Genomic DNA, 20,063 nt, shown 5'->3' with positions numbered 1-20,063 from the left:
TGCAAATAAATATACATACACTAGCGTTTTATTTCAAATTTCGTACATATTTATACCATGACAGATTGGTAGTAAACCTTGGACATTAATTTTTAAACAATGAACATTTTTTTTTAAATTCATAAATCGGTGAAGTTGATTTGGAAGTGGGGGGGGGGGGTTCGTTTTTTTTGCCAAAAAACCATCTTTTACCTAACATTTTTTTTTATCCATAATTGTTAATGTTCAAAATTGACCAATCCTGCATATAACATTATTCCAAGCACATTCCCATGAGGTAACTAACCTCTATCTGCACGAAATCGAACCACCTAAGTCCTTCATCTTTGTAAGTAAAACATAACAAAACTGCGCGGGTATGATAAGGCAACTCACAGCGATTAAATTCCTCTGATCGATATGACGTCACAATAAGCAGCATGATGTCATATTTTACTCAAAAACATGTCGATTTTAACTTTAGCTCTGGTTTAAATTATAAAAACTACAGACATACAATATCACTAGAAACTCTTCTAACTGAATATATCTTCGATTTCTCTCTATTACGTAGAATTATCATTGATGACGTCACAAGCATGTTTAAAAGAGAAGATCATGTCGGGAGACAAATTATCGGAATGCAGTGTAAACAATGCCGAAATAAGACTTATATAATACAGATACCTAAGATTTAGATGAGTGTCAGTTAGAATATAATCAGGATAATACAGGCATGGGTATTTTGTTCAATCACCGAGTGTTATAAGGTAAGCGGATCGACATGTATATGGCTTGACCAGCCTTTCCTCTGTCAGTGTGTACAAAAAATGGCAACAGTGTAACACTACCCCGGATATTATGAAAGATGACTTTGGTAAATATCAACGGTATATGACCTAAACTATCTGAAAAGTGCTGCTAGAATCCTGTGCTTTGTTGTTTTAAACGAAAAATACGTAGTATTTTCAATGAAATTTTAGAAGTTGAGAGGGTTTACGATAAATATTTACAATATTTATTATATGCGATGTACAATAAGATTCTAGCAGTAATACTATAGTCTGTCCCAAGATATTTATGCTGCATATTTGAACGATTTTTAATAAAAAAAAAACACATACCTTTGACTGAAGTGCAATTAAAATCGATGAAAGGGAAAATTCCCAAGATAACTTCATTCAAACATTATCATTTTTCTCTCATAAAAATTCACAGGAACGAAAACAGATTTCCTACAGAGATTTATAATGGGGAATGTTGACATCTTTTCTCCATTCGGAAATACTCGGGACCCCTCGCGCAATTTTTCAACGCTATCATCCGGGCGTCTTCATCTCCTTGGCAATGGAAAAACCTCGTAGACTTTTATTTTTAGCCGTGTACTGATACCCGACAAGCTAGAGGGGGCGTTTCAAAGGGGAAATCTTGGGATTTTTTCATACTATTGAATGAACATCGTCTGAACCAAGAGGTATTTATAAATATTGAATAATTTAAGAAAATATGCGGCAAAAATATCTTAGGACAGACTATAATAAACATGAACTACATGTAATTGCCGATCAAATTATTGTAGCAAACATATAAATGAACTTCGGGGTAGTGTTACACTTTTTGATTTTTTGTTAAGGTAAAAAAAGGGATCTATTTTTAACTGTCACGTGATACCATGACACGGCAGTTTCAAAGATTGAGTCGATTCCGAAGTAGAAAAATAATATCTTGGTGAACTCTTTCACTTAGTATTAATATCCCGCGCTGTTTTCATAAAAATAAAAAAAAATAAATTGATCATAATTTTGACGGTCATTAAACTCGGAGTTGCCTTAACCTACCCGCGTAATAGATATGCTGCACTCTGCCACTTTTGCGACTTTATTATCTTACTAAATTTGGTTTGAAATAATCAGGAAAATGACTTTAATGATTATATAAGAAGAATTAATTTTATAGAATGAATAAAATAATTATGAATGGTTATAATATTTTACAACTAAAATAATTCATAACTCCCATTACTCATGTAATCAATGATATGATTGATTTGAGAATTTATGAAAAACATAATCCTTGTCGTCTGAAAGCGCTATGCTTAATGAAAAATATGAAACAATGTTTCTTTTTTATATACATGTACATGTTTGTGAAAAAGGAAGATGAAGGGGTGGAGGTGGTTTAAAGATCGCTTTAAAATTTTGCCATGCAGTTACTTTTTGATTTTGATTTTAAAATCGGACACAGTATATACAGCAATGTACAAAAAAATGGTTCAACATATTAACATTATATCATATTAATGTGTAATGTGTTATTTCTCCCACTCGCGAGGGATTCAATATAGTACTAAAAAAAATCAAAAAACCTTCTCCTTGATCCGATTTAACAGAAGACTTTCCCTGTTGCTGGTGTTCTTTTAGGCTTCCCTGTATTTGCATGCTGTGTAGCGACTATATCTATGGCTGAAATGACCATCCCAGAAAGAAAATCTCACTTAAAATAGCTTATTTTGTCTTCTGTTGTTTTAATTGCTAAATTTTATTCAAGACACTTTTTTGTGGTATGAACCTAACTAGTGAAGAGAAAGATAAATCGTGTAACAAAACAACTTTAGAGAGAGTTATCTTTCTTACCTAAAGAGCACATCGGTGAAATAACATAGCCATAAATTAGCGAAAAACGCAAAATTTACGAAAATTGTCCCCTCTTCAAAATTTATATGATTCTACAGTAAATAACATTTATTAAAAACAAATCAAGTGGCAACTGTGAGGCAAAAAGAATGAATTAACATTGACACCTTCTTTTTTGTATGTTACTAAAAAAAATATTTTTTTATTATGAAAACGGAAGCAAAAAAAAATCTCAGTCGGAATTGCACATGTTGACAAATTAATTAAACCTAGTTGTTTTGGACATTTGTTTTGAGTGTCATTCGATTGCGATTCTGTTCGAGTGTGTACATATGTGTACATTTCATACTACGTTTCGAAATCTTAACGTCATCAGTGTTGTGGAAGAAGTGCATGGAGCGATGAGCAAAACAGGATAATTCGAAAGCAATTTGGCCAAGGAAAATATATCTGTATTTTTTCTACAAAAATCATGTACTCGATGTGTTGTACTTTAATACAAGTAAATGAAATTGCATCTTCGCTAGCCAATAGTTTACTTTCCACTCTGCTCCTCTACAACTCTTGGCAGATTTAGCCGATGTTTACAGAAACAGCACAGCGCCGTCTAGCGATTGGGTTTAATTAAAGCAACTAAAGTACGAATTTTTAATCTAAGAGGTATAAGAAGAAATGGTCGTGTGAAAAAAAAAATAAAAAATATTAAAGGAAGTGAACATGAAAAAAATTATCAAGGGCTCACATTTGTCTGTTTGATGTGTATAATGATATCTGAAAACCGTTCGGGCAGAGCTTTCCTCAGTAAGAAGCAATACCACTTAGAATAACTAATTGTTGCAATCCATGAGCGCTGCCATAATGTTAAAATCATTACCTCCCTGCTGTGTTATCTCTAAGCATCTAAGAGAGGGCAGCACTGATGCTAACGTCAATGAGACACATTGCATTTTTACACACGTTTAGTTACAGAGATAAGATGCCATCATCAGAATGTAAATTGAAACTTGGAATGGATGTAAAGAGTTGTAATTCTTAAACAGTGTTTATGAAGGAAGATTTTAGATCTCAGAATGATGCACTCCCACCAGCAGTTAATGTGACATGTAACTAGAATGGAATGTCCGTGGATCAGTGTTATTGTGACCTATTTTTTCTTGCACTCGGTAATTTCTTGTTTATGAGTTTGAACATTATGCGTGCTACATAAATGAGCACACAAGGTGCATTGCTTAGGATCCTGACTTTTAAAAAGTGTCTTAGTCCTGTTATTTTTCTGACAGCATTAACAGAACCGGCCTACATATCATCAAAAATGTTATCTATCAAAAAAGATAGACAAATCAGAAAAATTTCCAGGGCATTTAAATAAAAAGTAACGGTAAGAAGCCCCACAAATAAAATGAAATTACATTTTTGTATTAATTGAAATTGAAATCTACAAGCAGCATTTATTTATGTAAACACTGAATGCCACATATCCGTACAAACATCTGGAATGCGATGGTCTCATATTTCACAAATTAATTTATCTATTCATTGTTTGCACAAATCATATATAGTTATTCGAGGTTCATTTATAAAAATGTACTAAATCCTTGTCTTCTCATGACAGTACACAAAATTTACTTCACGTCAAGGCTTATTTTTTCTTCGTAACTTTTATCAACTCTGTACATAAACACTATCTATCATCATCTTTTATCATAGGATGGGTCAAAATGCCCAAAAGTTTGAAAAAGCATAGTTTATGCAACGCCAATATACCAACTGCCAACCGTTTGACTGCTAAATGACAGTTAAAAAATAAAAGGTTAGAAGAATACACAAATTACAATTAAGCTTTTCCTATACATGCAGATCAATAAAAGCTGACACGGACTGAATTAACTAAAAGAGTTTTAAAAAAACTAAACCTTAAGAAAACACTTAATGTTTCTTTTTAACCTTTGACTGCTCTACCTAGAAACCATATATTAACGTTCCTTTATGGAGCAAGCTGTTATCATTAAATAATTTTCACTCGACTGAGTTTTCAATTCGTTCGTTATGGGTTGTTTATTATAAAGGGAAAAGTATGTCGTTGCTATTTCTAAATTCTCATTCGCATTTTAAAAAAATGTATCAATGTAAATAAAACCTGTTTGTCTATTGTTATAAACTCTAAACTAGATTTACATTGGCGCAACCTTCCTCTCCCAGACACACATAGCCTTTAAATTTAGAAGAAAAATCAATGAAAAATCAAAGATGAACGTTAATACTAAGTGGTTTTATTTTGAGAGCTAAAAGTATCATTGGTTCTTCCCTTTGAGCTAAATTAGTGTAAAACAATTATTTATCATATCTAAGGGTCGTAATAATTTTGACTTGACCCTGTTCTTTACATTATTCAAAGTGCGTTCATACCGGGCATATGAATGCGTATCAAAGTCATCAAGTAAGTTGTACCAATATTAAGCTTAACTTAACCAGGCTTCTGCAGGTTTAAAAGTATATTATTGATGTAAAAATTATGGTTTTGTAAAGCAGAGATGTTAGCAATCCAACAATGCTCAATAAAACATGTGTTTAAAATGTCAACATTTTTAAACAATGGCGCATCCTTGTACATCTACCCTATCTATCATCGTCTTTCATGATAGGATGGATGAAAGTGACCAAAGATTTCTAAAGCATAGTTTATGCAATGTCAATAAACCAATTGACAAAAATAACACGTTAAGAACATTTTTAATCATATTGCTTTCGTATTGTTAATCTCAGTCAAGCCGTATATAATTACACCGTACAACAAAAACAAAAATAGAATTTTGAAATAATACGCGAAATATACTTAGCCTTTTCCTGTATATGCAGATCAATAAAAGCTGACACGGGCTCTGGGTTAACAAAATGAGGTTAGCAAAACTAAACCTGAAGAAAGCACATAATGTTTCTTTTAACCCTTGTATTGCTCTACCTAGAAATCATTTATCTATTATGCAGCAAGCTGTTATCATTTGATAATTTTCACTCTAATAAGTTTTCAAATCCTTTGTTAAGTTGTGATTGATTTCGACGAAAAGTATGTCTCATTCAAGTTGTATATGTGCATATTTTTTTTGTGTATAATTTTCTTTAATTTAGCTGAAGACTGAATAAAAATGAACTTTCGTGAAAAATAAATAAATGGATCTTTATCGTAGCAAACATTTCTCACTAACTAAAATTTGCTACTTTTTATATTTTGGATGTTTTACATAATAGACAAAAAATATTGTTTATTGAACATACTAAAGAAAGTTAACGGAACTGTGATAAGCACCATGATTTCACTACATGTTTAATTGCACAAAAGCCAGGCTATATAAAATTTACATTATATCTTATTGTTAAAATGTGAAAAAAAGAAACTACCCACCTGTAAAGTTTTCAAAAAAATGTATCAATGTAAATAAAACCTGTGTGTCTATTGTTATAAACTCTAAACTAGATTTACATTGGCGCAACCTTCCTCTCCCAGACACACATAGCCTTTAAATTTAGAAGAAAAATCAATGAAAAATCAAAGATGAACGTTAATACTAAGTGGTTTTATTTTGAGAGCTAAAAGTATCATTGGTTCTTCCCTTTGAGCTAAATTAGTGTAAAACAATTATTTATCATATCTAAGGGTCGTAATAATTTTGACTTGACCCTGTTCTTTACATTATTCAAAGTGCGTTCATACCGGGCATATGAATGCGTATCAAAGTCATCAAGTAAGTTGTACCAATATTAAGCTTAACTTAACCAGGCTTCTGCAGGTTTAAAAGTATATTATTGATGTAAAAATTATGGTTTTGTAAAGCAGAGATGTTAGCAATCCAACAATGCTCAATAAAACATGTGTTTAAAATGTCAACATTTTTAAACAATGGCGCATCCTTGTACATCTACCCTATCTATCATCGTCTTTCATGATAGGATGGATGAAAGTGACCAAAGATTTCTAAAGCATAGTTTATGCAATGTCAATAAACCAATTGACAAAAATAACACGTTAAGAACATTTTTAATCATATTGCTTTCGTATTGTTAATCTCAGTCAAGCCGTATATAATTACACCGTACAACAAAAACAAAAATAGAATTTTGAAATAATACGCGAAATATACTTAGCCTTTTCCTGTATATGCAGATCAATAAAAGCTGACACGGGCTCTGGGTTAACAAAATGAGGTTAGCAAAACTAAACCTGAAGAAAGCACATAATGTTTCTTTTAACCCTTGTATTGCTCTACCTAGAAATCATTTATCTATTATGCAGCAAGCTGTTATCATTTGATAATTTTCACTCTAATAAGTTTTCAAATCCTTTGTTAAGTTGTGATTGATTTCGACGAAAAGTATGTCTCATTCAAGTTGTATATGTGCATATTTTTTTTGTGTATAATTTTCTTTAATTTAGCTGAAGACTGAATAAAAATGAACTTTCGTGAAAAATAAATAAATGGATCTTTATCGTAGCAAACATTTCTCACTAACTAAAATTTGCTACTTTTTATATTTTGGATGTTTTACATAATAGACAAAAAATATTGTTTATTGAACATACTAAAGAAAGTTAACGGAACTGTGATAAGCACCATGATTTCACTACATGTTTAATTGCACAAAAGCCAGGCTATATAAAATTTACATTATATCTTATTGTTAAAATGTGAAAAAAAGAAAACAACCCACCTGTAAAGTTTTCAAAAAAATGTATCAATGTAAATAAAACCTGTTTGTCTATTGTTATAAACTCTAAACTAGATTTACATTGGCGCAACCTTCCTCTCCCAGACACACATAGCCTTTAAATTTAGAAGAAAAATCAATGAAAAATCAAAGATGAACGTTAATACTAAGTGGTTTTATTTTGAGAGCTAAAAGTATCATTGGTTCTTCCCTTTGAGCTAAATTAGTGTAAAACAATTATTTATCATATCTAAGGGTCGTAATAATTTTGACTTGACCCTGTTCTTTACATTATTCAAAGTGCGTTCATACCGGGCATATGAATGCGTATCAAAGTCATCAAGTAAGTTGTACCAATATTAAGCTTAACTTAACCAGGCTTCTGCAGGTTTAAAAGTATATTATTGATGTAAAAATTATGGTTTTGTAAAGCAGAGATGTTAGCAATCCAACAATGCTCAATAAAACATGTGTTTAAAATGTCAACATTTTTAAACAATGGCGCATCCTTGTACATCTACCCTATCTATCATCGTCTTTCATGATAGGATGGATGAAAGTGACCAAAGATTTCTAAAGCATAGTTTATGCAATGTCAATAAACCAATTGACAAAAATAACACGTTAAGAACATTTTTAATCATATTGCTTTCGTATTGTTAATCTCAGTCAAGCCGTATATAATTACACCGTACAACAAAAACAAAAATAGAATTTTGAAATAATACGAGAAATATACTTAGGCTTTTCCTGTATATGCAGATCAATAAAAGCTGACACGGGCTCTGGGTTAACAAAATGAGGTTAGCAAAACTAAACCTGAAGAAAGCACATAATGTTTCTTTTTACCCTTGTATTGCTCTACCTAGAAATCATTTATCTATTATGCAGCAAGCTGTTATCATTTGATAATTTTCACTCTAATAGGTTTTCAAATCCTTTGTTAAGTTGTGATCGATTTCGACGAAAAGTATGTCTCATTCAAGTTGTATATGTGCATATTTTTTTTGTGTATAAATTTCTTTAATTTAGCTGAAGACTGAATAAAAATGAACTTTCGTGAAAAATAAATAAATGGATCTTTATCGTAGCAAACATTTCTCACTAACTAAAATTTGCTACTTTTTATATTTTGGATGTTTTACATAATAGACAAAAAATATTGTTTATTGAACATACTAAAGAAAGTTAACGGAACTGTGATAAGCACCATGATTTCACTACATGTTTAATTGCACAAAAGCCAGGCTATATAAAATTTACATTATATCTTATTGTTAAAATGTGAAAAAAAGAAAACAACCCACCTGTAAAGTTTTCAAAAAAATGTATCAATGTAAATAAAACCTGTTTGTCTATTGTTATAAACTCTAAACTAGATTTACATTGGCGCAACCTTCCTCTCCCAGACACACATAGCCTTTAAATTTAGAAGAAAAATCAATGAAAAATCAAAGATGAACGTTAATACTAAGTGGTTTTATTTTGAGAGCTAAAAGTATCATTGGTTCTTCCCTTTGAGCTAAATTAGTGTAAAACAATTATTTATCATATCTAAGGGTCGTAATAATTTTGACTTGACCCTGTTCTTTACATTATTCAAAGTGCGTTCATACCGGGCATATGAATGCGTATCAAAGTCATCAAGTAAGTTGTACCAATATTAAGCTTAACTTAACCAGGCTTCTGCAGGTTTAAAAGTATATTATTGATGTAAAAATTATGGTTTTGTAAAGCAGAGATGTTAGCAATCCAACAATGCTCAATAAAACATGTGTTTAAAATGTCAACATTTTTAAACAATGGCGCATCCTTGTACATCTACCCTATCTATCATCGTCTTTCATGATAGGATGGATGAAAGTGACCAAAGATTTCTAAAGCATAGTTTATGCAATGTCAATAAACCAATTGACAAAAATAACACGTTAAGAACATTTTTAATCATATTGCTTTCGTATTGTTAATCTCAGTCAAGCCGTATATAATTACACCGTACAACAAAAACAAAAATAGAATTTTGAAATAATACGCGAAATATACTTAGGCTTTTCCTGTATATGCAGATCAATAAAAGCTGACACGGGCTCTGGGTTAACAAAATGAGGTTAGCAAAACTAAACCTGAAGAAAGCACATAATGTTTCTTTTTACCCTTGTATTGCTCTACCTAGAAATCATTTATCTATTATGCAGCAAGCTGTTATCATTTGATAATTTTCACTCTAATAAGTTTTCAAATCCTTTGTTAAGTTGTAATTGATTTCGACGAAAAGTATGGCTCATTCAAGTTGTATATGTGCATATTTTTTTGTGTATAAATTTCTTTAATTTAGCTGAAGACTGAATAAAAATTGAAAGTTTCTTTACAGATTAACCCTCTGGGTCTTAAATAATTGAATATGAATCACGCAACACATTTTATTTTTAATTACAACTGATTCTTGAGGCTTTATTGATTTCTTTTGTCCTCATATAATTTAGAAGTTATCACACTTAAATTACACTGCAGGACCGTTCATTACTTACTTTCGTGAAAAATAAATAAATGGATCTTAAAAGTTTAATATTTCAATCTCAATGTGAAAGATTAACTCATAAATACTAGTATGATGCTAAGAACATAAGTTGTGCAAATTAGATAAAACATATATGCTACATGAACGTATCAATTATTTGCTCTTTGGCAAGTTTTCTACTTTTACATTAGCACCTTTTTAATGCATAACTTAATATCTGAAATGTCCAAAAATAGGCACGTTTCATCACATTTAAAATGTATTGTAGTGTTTTATTTTAAATTTGATGATATTTATTCGAATACCAAACATTTGATCATTTATGCTTCGATTTGCATGCATCAACAATTTGAATAAAAGAATCATTATGATAAGAACTATTCTGAACCGCCTCTGCATTGTCAAAACTGTGAGATTAAAGAAAGTCAACCATTGCTTAATGGGTTCAACACGTGTTTTTGCGAAGATGTTTTACCGACACAGTTTTTTGGCAATTCAATTTAAATGTATTTCATTTCATTTTATTTAACGTTCATTTTTCTTCTATAGTTTTGTTTTGATGGCGTTTTGTTGGGGTGTAATTTTTTAGGAAAATATAGATCAGACTTCCCACTATGCATACCCAGATGCATAATATCTGTATCAGTTGTTTTATGTGGTTACAGAATAGAAAAATGATAACCAGTGATATATATTACATGCATGTAATAGCTCTAGATCTTTTTAAATTATTCTGCTCTATTAACATGTTAGTTGTTTATGGGCAAAACTAGATTAAATGTAGTTATACGTCGCGCATTCTCCACTTTTCGGATAACTATAACACCGTAATTTGTCTTAGTTTGGTCATATGACTGGACAAATAAATACCGACAGACTATATATATTTTATACATGTAGTATACATAGATCTTAAATTATATGATCTAAACACAGCAACAAACAACATTATTAATAATAAAGGCTTATTGAGAATTAAATGTTCGTTATATTTTACTCCTGCTATATAATTGAACACATTGTAGATCGACATGAGGCAAAACAAATCCCTAAAACCAAAAAACTTCAAACAATATTAGGTGCAATGTTAGGTGAATAATTGTGTGCTTCTTCCAAAATGAAATTAACTTTTTAATGGTTTAATTGTATTAAAAAGGATCGAGTGTTGTTGTATAATAAGATTTAATGTAGTTCTAGCCTATCTAATACAACATCTTGTTTAAACCAACCAGGTATTGGCAAGTGGCATTGCCTGAACGACTTTTTTTCTTTTCGGAGAAACTCGAATCATGTGATCAATATTTTTTTTTTCATTTTGAACAATCAAGTAGTAGACACCTGTTTCCTAACAAGAGGCAAGAGTCATGTGGCATTTTAAAAAAAGTAAATTTTTCCCTATAAAAGTGGCGTTATATTAAATTATTTTCATCATATTTCTCGAGAAAAGAAAACAATGAAGATGAATTCCTTGATAATGGTAAGTTCACTGTATAACATTCAGAGTATAATTGGAAACTTTATATACATATAGTACCTCAATGTGCTTTTTTATTTAAGTGGTTATTTTTCTTTACCAATATTAATCCTCAGTTTGTATTTATTCTTGTTTGAAAAAGACTGAAATTGTGTTTAGCACCAACGACCGTATAATATCTGACAAGTAATGCAGTTTGTGGTATGTAACACGTGATAAATGTATTGATTATGAAGGAGTTTTACAATTGTTGTGCTTCATCTTTTTTTGAATTGGCACTATCTAATAAGTTGAAATTGAAAACAAATTGAATCATTTTGTATTTTGGTATCCATATATTTAAGATAAGATCATTTCTAAGTACGAATCGGCATGTTTAGTTAAACAAAACGTTTAGGTATGTATTCATTAAATTTGCACTGCGTTCAATCAAAACGAATAATGTCTGTCATACAATATCTGTAGTAGGTCTCTGTTCTTCTTTTATAAACGACAGCTTTCTTTACAGAAGGACGTTTACCTCTTATTCTATATATTTTTTATTTAGTAAAATAACTTATGTTCAAATTACCTCTTGGGAAATAGTTTTACAATATTAAAACAAAATCAGAATTACATGTACCTTGCCTTCTATTCATTATGAAGGTTTTAGACTCATTGTTTTGAATTTTTTTAAAATATATTACAATGTGATATGTTCCGCGATATTGTAGTTAAGGATGAATAGCATTTTATGCTAGTATGGAAGACATTTACATTTCTAAAAACACATTAAAAAGACTTTAACTGTAATTTCGGCTTTATGTTAGGTGACTTTTTTTTACTGGCAGATACTTTTGTTGATATTGACACTGACTGCAGAAGCCAGCAATCAAGAAAAAGGGAACAATGGCTTTGGTAAGAATCTCAAAAACATGTTCGTTATCATTTCTTATGACATTTCCTTTCAGAATTTCTTTTGGGTAAAATTGTAGCATGGGATGAAACTTAAAATGTTCAAAGTATTGTTAAATGATTGTCTTCAATATGGTTTTTTTTTACATACATAGTACGCCCAAATTATTGAAATAACAATTTGATTTATTCTTCTTACAGTGTTTTGTTTACAAACATTAATCTTATTTTGCTTAAAATAAAACTATTCTTGTATGACATAAAAAAGAACATTTACTTAAAGAGATATTACAGCGCATCTTATCAAAAAACCGACTTGAAAAAATGTTCTGATCGGGTTCGGAATTTTTGTACTACTCATGAATATATCAACTTTCAAAAAAATACAAAGTTCTTCATGAAATAAATCTAATGATTTCATTAAAATTAATAATAACGTATAACCTATCACATATTTATATTGCAACGTGTTACAGGGTTCAGCCTTTTATACTATAAAACATGCTTATTTTCTGTAAACAAAACACAACCAGGGCTCGCTAAGATTCTCCTGGACATGTTTGTTGATAAAAATATGTCTTTTCTACTTCTACCAGTTAATAATTGTTCAACGTTTTTAAGATAACCACAATTATTATTTTGTAGGCATGTATTCTTCGTGTTTATCATAGGAGTTGCTACAACTTTAATTCATTTTTGTAAATGAGGTCCCTTGAGTGATTAAGTAACATATTTATGTCTGTTCATTTTAAAAGGAACTGAAATTGGTAAACCATTTATAAATTATCGAGTAAGTGAGGATGTGTTCCGTTTAGAGAGTCCCTTTAACCTCGTATAACTGTATGACCGTAGTCGGACGAAGATCTTGTAGTTTTCAGCACGTGTCAATTACTGTCAATCAAAGTCCACGTGGTACAAATAACGATATTAGATTATTCCATTTTGTACGACCCGAAAATTTCCGGAAGCTCATATTTATGTTAATTAAGTATCTGAAAGGAATTATTATGTATTTCAACAATTACAAACAACGTTATTTCTTATTTCCTAATGATACAATAAGTAAATCTGAAGTCATCTATGCATATGTTTTCAGCTGTACTGTCTCTTAAACCCGAAGCTATAAAATTCCTCTGAAATATCGAGTCATATAATAAACAAAGCGTGTGAAAATTGATGTTTCTGATTTGATACAGACATAAAAGATTACGTTTCGGTACGAAGAGCTTATATTATAACGTAACCGTGCATTTTCCATGATGAAACATTTGTCATTCATGTATGACCAAATGTCGGTTCATTATTATTCATATAACACAGCTATACTAACTGATATATAAACAGTAATATATTTTAGAACATACATGTCACCCACTTTTTAATCTAATCAGCAGTCGCTAAATATTTCATAAAGTGATTTTTTTATTGTTTAGAATTTGAATTGAACAAGCTTTTTAAAGCGCCAATTTTATACATTGTAAAGGGAAAAAAAATGCAAATCAATACAAATGCAAAACAATGCAGCCTTGGGTAGTATCAATTCAATCATAACAGTAAGTTCTGGTACATATTGTTGTTGTTATTGGTGTGGTTGTTGATGATTTAAAAGTTGATGAGTTATGGGTGACATTTGGAAAGGGCTGGAATTTGCGATGGATACCAATTCATGATAATGTTTGATTTCTGGGTCAAAGATCAGAAGGACTGTCATTCTGTCATACATTCACGGATTTGGGATACAGAGTCTGCATTTGTTGGGACAGGTAAAAGGACAGCATGGCATGCTGAAATGTGTTTGAGAGCGTTACAGAGGTATTCGGATTCTTAAGTTCTCCTTGTGACAGAACATAAAATCAATTTGCACACATCATGAACGTTCGGTCCAGCAATGCCAAGAGAGTAAATGACACGCACCTTGACCTCTTTGCTCGTAAGCAGCGTCCATACAATGGCATCCAACGATTCCTCAAGAGCTGCTCTTGTATAGTGTATTAAAAGATCTGTATCGCAAGCTAAAAATACATTGGGTCAGTCACTATGTAAGTGACAAACCTCACCATCCCCTTCCAGATGGGGTTGGGTCAAAATTGCGGTTTTCGGATTTCACACTAGACATCCTTAACACCAATCGCGGCTTCATGTCAATAACGACTGAAATGTTGATGTCATATTAGTTGTTCTGGGAATTGAAAATGATTCAAGTCCGAATTACTTTGCACTGTTCTTTGCAGCTGCAAGTGCTCAGACGATTAGATCATGTACATTCAAAATGAACTGCAGCATGTTTTAAACGCATGCACAGAGTGTTCATATATGAAATGAAGATCAAATTATATCATACAACAAATTCTTCTTCATAATTTCACAGAAAATAAAAATATTACACAGAAATATTTAAAATATTATTAAAACATTATTGAAAAAAATGCCATTTTAAATAATAAGAGGCGGCCATCTTGAAAATGACCAAAGCTTGAATGGTCAACGATATGTATTATCAAGTAATGTTACCAGAACCTTTATGCAAAATTTGGTGCTTGTCTCCTTAAGTGAAATATTTCATCCATTATCCGCTACACTACTAATATAGAAGACTCCGCTCCCTCCGCTCCCTCCTCTCTCTGCATAGAAGCATATTCAGATTGTACATAATTTTCTTTAAAAAAATAATGTATTTTATACTTTTTTCTTCTAAAGATAGTTAGAAAGTTTTTAACTCTTTCTGGATTTTCTTTTCTATAACAAAAAGAAGAAAATAGTATGATCATCTTTATGCATTTTCCATCTTTGAATTTCAAGGAAATATTTGTGAAAAGAACAATCCTTGTGAAAACGGCGGCATTTGTGGATACACTCGTGGAGGTTACATTTGTAAATGTCAAAAGGGATGGGAAGGAGACGACTGTAGTGGTAAGAACTCAGTATATCATGTATTTTATGAATAATGAAGGGTTATTGAAAAATCTTTACAAACTAGTTCAATATGTATTTCTATTTAAAGATGAAAGGGATAGTTTTAAAGTTCACATGACTGATACAATAAAAATAGCAGTCATTTTACACCTTCAACCTTTTTAAGGGCCATCTTCTCTAGATAAAAAGAAGCCAGTGTTAATGTTGTCAAAGTTTATTAAATTTAGGATTCATTTTACTTCATCTATTAATGTATGCATGTATTCACTAGTGATTTGTTTTGATATTAAATCTCTTTTTAACAAAATCAAATTAAGACGTGCATTTCTATAACCCAAGGTACACCTAATTACCGATAGCCCATAATTAATCTTTTGAAACTTCCATTGGTGGAATATTTTTATTTAATGGAATCTGAAAATGTTAACGTTTGAGTACCCATTATTGCCGAGTATACATTATTGCCGATCGCTTAAATACAACAAAAATCCGCTATTTTTCGTTGATAATGGACTAAAAACCAAGATAATTGGTTGACACGATTTTTTTAAAGACACTTGAAGTTGGGAAGAAGGAAACATACGTTAAAACTGACCATCAAAAAGGCAAGCCTATTAAAACGGTTATAAGTGAAAACTATTGGTTATTTGACTTTACAAGTCCATCTGATATATTATGAACATTAAAAATATGAGCTTGAAATAATAAAAAAAACCTCCATGTTCTTTATGATTTAACTAATATGAGCTTTTGGCTTAAATTTATATAAACATCCATCTGTGAATATTTTTTTTTTAGCTTTCATTGCATGTTACTTGCACACTAATAGAAATGGAACTTATGAGACCATGTTTTATTTCAAAATCTTTTGAAACAGGAACAGATTGATAATTTGCATCAAACATAAAAGTTATCTCTAATTTATGAACTATAGATGCTAGTGTGTGCACCATATTGCATATGGAATAATAGTTTTATAATAGTTAAAACATAATTATATATATGGCATTACTGTATGCTAGATTTTTTCTTCTCGGTCAAGGTTAATAAAACATTTGGAACAATTTTTCAGAGGTATTCTCTAAAAGAACTCGTACCCAGAATGACTTCTATTAAAGGACACTTATTCCAAGTACATGCATTGGTTCTCTTGATCCAGGGTACAAGTCCTTCTCAAATGTTGAATCGGTAGCATATAAAGTTAATTTACATCTAAACCAATACTACCACAAATGTATAACTTTGCATCCATCTTCTCAAGATCTTCATAAAAAATATAAATGCATTTTAGTATTTCTATTGCTGTGATACTCGTGTAGAAAGGAGATGGTGTGCACTTTATCAAAATATCAATTCTAATGAAATATATATTTATCAAATTATCAATTTGACTAATATACCCATCATTACATTAAAAAATTCACCAAATTTATGTTTTCATTGTGTATCAAAATTGTTTAAAAAATCATAAAGTTTTATACTATTAACAGTCGAAAAGTGAATGTTTTACAATTTAAAAACACATTTATTGCACGATGCAGACGAATTTTACTTGCATTAAATAGAATAGCCTTTATAACACAAAATATTTTTAAAATATGATTTGGTAAATGTGTGTTTGTTAATGTTTTCAAAAATAATAATACAATTAAACATATATTTTAATGAATAAGGGTTTATCAATATATTTGTAATTTGCTTGAATTCATTTAAACAAAATTAGTTCCGTAAAAAAATTACCTGCTCAAAAGTTCGTCACTTTGATCAATTGGTACACATAGGTAAAGAAACTTAGACTTAAAATTTTAATCTTAAACTGAAGAAAAGTTCTATGAAATCATTATTGTTCATTATCAAATATGAACCAGTAACAAGTCACGAGATATGCTATCAGAAACGAAATGAAAACCCGTGATAATAATCAGCTACTTATTAAATCGATTTTTGTCTTAAATGTATTGGTACCAAATTAACGTCTACATGTATCAGTATTTTAATTTTACAGAAAAGAGCCCGATTATAGACGAAAAGGAAATTCAACTCTCTGGTTATAAAAAGGGTAAAAACATGTATATACATTGTAAATACACATTCATACATTAATTAACCACTAATAAGTCTAAAAACAGACAAGTTTTTTTCAATAAACGTCAACAATTGAAAGAAACGTTATGTATGCAAAAAAAGATATATCAAAACGCTAAAACAATATACTTATGTTTAGAAGAATAATATATTGTTTAAAAATACAAATTTACACAAGATTACTTGGTATATATTTCATTGAATAAGCTATGCTTATAAATGAGATTAGGATACAAAGTTTATTGATTTGTACGAATATTTAAGAAATTAACAGCAATTTTAAAAGTTAACCGGGATATGAAGTTGGTTGGTCACGTGATCAAATCCTGTGAAGCCCGGTGAACTTTTTAACATTGCTGTTTACTACTTATATTTACGTTTGAAAACTGTTAAAATTACCGAGATTTTAAGTTTACAATAATCAAAGCGAGAAGCGATTAGCGCGTGCTATGATCATTGTGACATCATGAAAAAAAAAATCATACAGAATTGAAAGTTTTCGCTATTCTATAGGTTCATATAAGGAAACATATCTGTTAATGTAAATGCAGATATAAGTAATTAAATGTATCTTATTAATATGTCTGTAATAGTTTTCGTAGTCGATGTGATGCCCCATAGTACTTAATTGCTTGTTTGTTAATGCATAAATAATCTTTTTTTTCTTTTATTTATTTTTGTGGTCTTTCGTCATCTGAATCATAGATTTGTACATTGACTTTATTTTCTTACTACAGGATATGCTGATATGGCTGAAACTTTCTGCCTAGGTATCTTAAACAGCCAGGACTGTTTTGAATGCACTCCGAAAATGCATGCGGAATGTAAACCTCCAAATTGCAAGTGGAAGTCAACACCACATTCATCTAACCATTTTTACTGTGGGACACATTGACTTTGACAATAAATCATATATATGCTTTTTTGCTTTTACATTTGGTTGTTTTTGTTTTAGCTTTGGACATTTTTAGAAAAGAAAGAAATAAAATGACCAATACGCAATATATCCGTCATCTATGTCTGTTCTCCTGCTATTCAATGGTTTCTACATCTACTTCTGTCGTTCGGAGTGAACACTTGAAACGTGATTGTTTAAGAAGTTGATATATTACAAGCAGCTGTATTTTTGGGGGTTTTTTTTGGGGGGGGGGGTTGTTTTTTTTTTATTTGGGGAGGGGGTGTTTTAGTTGATTTTTTTTTTTTTGATTTTTTTTGGTGTTTTTTTTTTTTTTTTTTTCTTTTGTTGGTTTTTTTTTCTATGTGTGTTTTTTATGTTTGTTTGTTTTGTGTTTTTTTTTTCTTTGTTCTTTTTTTTGGAAGGGGGGTTGTTTTGTTTTGTTTTTGTTTTGTTTTCTTGTTTTTGCTCAAACACATACCGGCTGAATGTTCACCAAATTCGATAAAACTCCTTTTAGGAAATTGTGTTTCACGTTGTAAAAGCTACAGCATTTACCACATTCAAAGAAAATGGTACAACTTCTTTCAAATGATGCAATAAAATTCTAAAGTTTCTTTTTTAAATCTCATGAAAATACTCTTTTACGATCTTAAACACGTGTGTGTATAAAATAGCAATTAATGCACTCATATGCTGCTTTCAAAAGGGAATGATGACTTCAACAATGTGTCACATTCCTAAAATGCAGTCAAAGTTTTGAAAATTGTCACATTTTCTCATACTTATTTGGATGAAAAGTGTAATGTGTCCACATCTGTCGAAAACAACAAAATGAATATATTGTATGTAATTTGAATCACAGGATTAATATAAAATGTGAATTTCATACTGGGCGGCGACGGCTGTGGACATTGTTTCCTAATTAATAAACTATTATAAAGGACTATGTGCGGTATGGTGAAATATCTGCCCCCGATTTCAACCAATTTTTAGCTAGTATCGTATAAAAATCATCTTCGCTAGCCAAGGGTGACGATCAACGGTGTTTCTCTATTCAATAGAGAAACACCGTGGATCGTCACCCTTGGCTAGCGAAGATGTATAAAAATAAAATCTTCACAAATCATTGTATAGAGGATGCCTATAACTTTAATATCGATATTAGTCGTCATTGCTCATTCGCTGTTTATCTATGACGTCAACTAAATGGCCTAATTCCCGCAAATTTGCAAACAAATGAAAATATTCTCATTTTTGCACTTTATTTTGCATTCGGAAGTATAGAGCGCAGGTCTGCTCAAATGCGAATTTAAGGTAGTCCATCCATAACTATCATATTTCATATCTAATAGATTGCAAGTTTGATCACTAAAATCTTAGTGTGATTTTAAGGAGTTTATTAAATAATTAAGTTTCACCTTTGAAATCTTAAAAAAAAAAAATTCAATAAATTAATCATATGTTGAAGTTAACATTGAAGTCTATGGAAAAAATGCATTTTTAAATAAATTTCTTTAGTACAAGTAATTTTCTCACATTTCTCTTGGTAAAAGTTGCAAAAGCTTTCTCCGTCTTCGAATATGCTAAAATAATTCATACATGTAGTTTACCATACATTTTGTCAGAAAATTATTTTTTAAAATTTTCCTAAAGGGCAGGCAACTCTTTAAAAAAGTTTTAAGTGCAAAAAATTCATTTAATTGACTACATACATACACCCAAGTTTGGTTTATGTCAACCTCATAATAGCTTTAAAATTTGTATTAAATGTAGTATAGATCAATAAAAATTGTTAAATTCACCTTAGTTATAGATGGACTACCTTAACATATGTTTTTCTTCAGATAGTTATACACGTTATACTAAAAAATGGTACTTGAGCAAGCCTGCGCTCGATTTTTCCCAGTCGAAAAAACATCTGAAAACACCCATATTTTGCTATAAAACACCAGTTTATCAAAATAATGC

The sequence above is a fragment of the Magallana gigas genome, chromosome 1 (assembly GCF_963853765.1).
Source record: "Magallana gigas chromosome 1, xbMagGiga1.1, whole genome shotgun sequence".
Lineage (NCBI taxonomy): Eukaryota > Metazoa > Mollusca > Bivalvia > Ostreida > Ostreidae > Magallana > Magallana gigas.
Note: the sequence above shows the minus strand (reverse complement) of the source record.